The 2633-nt window shown below is 39.2% G+C and overlaps 1 pseudogene; it reads right to left on the reverse strand.

Annotated features, from left to right (window-relative positions):
- Nucleotides 1–1601: 1601 nt before the first annotated feature.
- On the reverse strand, nucleotides 1602–2354 carry LOC142430555 (KATNB1-like protein 1 pseudogene; annotated as a pseudogene).
- Between the last annotated feature and the right edge of the window lie 279 nt (nucleotides 2355–2633).

Consider the following 2633-nt stretch of genomic DNA (forward strand, 5'->3'; position numbering starts at 1 on the left):
AAGAGAACCGATCTCGGGGATCTACATGTAACCTCCTCTCTGGGGAATGGGCAACAGGAGGTCGGTGAGGGGAGACGCTGGGCAGTGTAAGATAAGATAAAATAATAATTTTTAAATTATTAAAGGTTCATGAGGGAGGGGGGAGGGAAAAAAAGGAAAATGAGCTGATTCCAGGAACCCAAATGGAAGGCGAATTTTGTTAATTATGAGGGCAATGAATGTATAAGGGTGCTTTATTATGGATTGTGATAAGAGCTGTATGAGTCCCAATAAAATGATTTATTAAAAAAAAAAGCATTCCAACCCAGTGCTGTCCAAGCTCATATGTCTGACACCGATCTAAAAAGTCCTCCTCCATATCACAAAGCAAATGCAATGACGCCAACCGCAGGAGGAAAGCTGAATTAGTGAGTGTGTAAGCATCTGAGCACTGACAGGGTCGCCAATTGGCTGCTCCAGCACCCAGGGCTGCATCAGGTTAGATCCATGTGGCTTCTCCTCAGGGATGTCTCACAGGAAGTGAGCCTTGCCAGCTGAGGCAAAGAACTAGCTAAGGCAACCACACACTAGTCTGACCATCTGAGAAGAAGAGAGCAGAGAATTAGAAAGGTGAGGCTCACCAAACCATTTATCTATCCACCCGTCTTCTTCTTTTTTTTAAAGAAATATTTAATGAATTTACTCCAATGAAAGACACTTAAGTGATACAGAACTGAAAATATTAGAACTCCATATACAATAAAAAAGTGAACATAAATTAGCTAACTCCAACATTTCCAGTTAAGCATCCATGCAAATACATATCCATTTTTTTGTTTTTATTATAAGTATAACACATACATACAAGCCATGATGATTCTGACAAAAAGAAAATCAGAGATACTAAAAATATTCTCAAGTTTTAAAAATGATGTGAAGTAGGTTTCCACAACATTCTACATGAAAGTAAACCTGTGATTTAATTCCATGATTTTAACATGTCAGAAGCATGGTTCATTTTCTTTTTTTAAAAACAGATCTTGGTATTTTAATACATTGACTTATTAATAATTAAGGCATTTTGCATACAAAGTAGTATCTTAGTGTTAATGAAAACTATTTAATATTGATTATTTGCTATGATGTTTTAAACTTTCAGTCTTTTCAACATAAGAAAATAAATACACACATTTAAGTGTATTCTTATAAAACACAATCTTAAGAAAATTCATGATGATTGGTCTTTGTGGTTCCTAGTATTAAGTCCTTTGTTACTTTTCCACATAGTATGTTATCTCATGCAATATGCAGGAGTGCATTAAGATCGAGTAGTTCTGAAACATAAATTCCAAACGCAGCAATGACCAACAATCTTCATAGTGCACTTTCACCTCATTGAAGTTGAAGCTGCTCCTTTGGGATATTTTCCCACTTCAATTGTGAAGTAGATTGTTAGGATTTCATTATTGGTTTCATTGTGTGACTTTTTAAAAGAAAAAAAAAAGTTTTTTATTTCTTCCATAGTTCAAAGTTTTCAGAAGAGACTTTTTTTTTCCCCCCGGGAAATCATACAGTCCTGGGATGTTCTGGACCACCACACATTCTTTAGTAGAAGAAACTTCTCAATGCAATTGTAATAAATAAGCACCTACATCCAGTGTATCCTGGAACCAAAGTCAGATGGTTTTCCTGTTCCCACAACCCACTTAACTGTTGTTTTAAAATCTGAAGATTTCCATCATTTTAAATTTCTGTTTTGGATGACAATTCTGACCACCATCATTTTATAACTGCTTGGCACCAGTTTAAACCAACTATGACATACTCTTCAAATTTTCTCTTAAGTAGTGACTTTACTAGAGGTAACAAGTCTACACAGCAGCCAAGTGAGATGTATTGTTTTTCTTCCTGCAAACTATTGGTGAGAACAGGAAGGCAGTCCACCACAACCCCAAGATCTTCTATCCTCACCAAATAGGCTACAAGTTCACTTATACTTCTCTTCCTCCAGAAGGTTAAAGCTACATTTAACCTCAAATTTCTGCTAAACAAAACTTGCGCCCTTGTTCCATGGTCCTGAGAGACCTCAGAAAAAAAGCCCCTATATTTTGATGATGGGCCTTCTGTCTGTGAAGAACCAGAATCACTGGAGTTAATCAAATATGTTCGACCATCATGGCATAATTTGTCAGGTAGGTGGCCTGCACAAGCCAGTTCATTTTCTTTATTGACATGACACAGCCCCCACTTCTAGGGGCCTGTTTCTTTCTGTAACAAGGACTGCGGAGAGGACAATGAACTTTCTTTCTGTAATCGATCGCCTTACGTAGTTTATCTGGGCTCTTCACAGCTAGTCCAACTGTTTGGCGCCTCATGGTACCGTGGCGCTTCAGTCCAGCCCTACGGCTCGAGAAACCGCTCGCGTCCACCCAGACTAGAGAGTCCCTGGACTCCTGGCTGAGCCCCACTCACAGCCATTCAAACAAGTCCGCGAGTGAGCCGCATGGATAGCTCCCAGCGCAAGCGGCGCGTGAGCCCCGCCTCCTCTCGCCCTTCTATTAATCTCACGTGTTTATAGGCCAGGTTGGCACAATAAACCTTACCTAGCACAGTACCAAAGGTCTCAGATTCCTCTATAGAATCTCATTTTTAAT

Source organism: Tenrec ecaudatus, chromosome 17 (assembly GCF_050624435.1).
Source record: "Tenrec ecaudatus isolate mTenEca1 chromosome 17, mTenEca1.hap1, whole genome shotgun sequence".
In the NCBI taxonomy this organism is placed as follows: domain Eukaryota; kingdom Metazoa; phylum Chordata; class Mammalia; order Afrosoricida; family Tenrecidae; genus Tenrec; species Tenrec ecaudatus.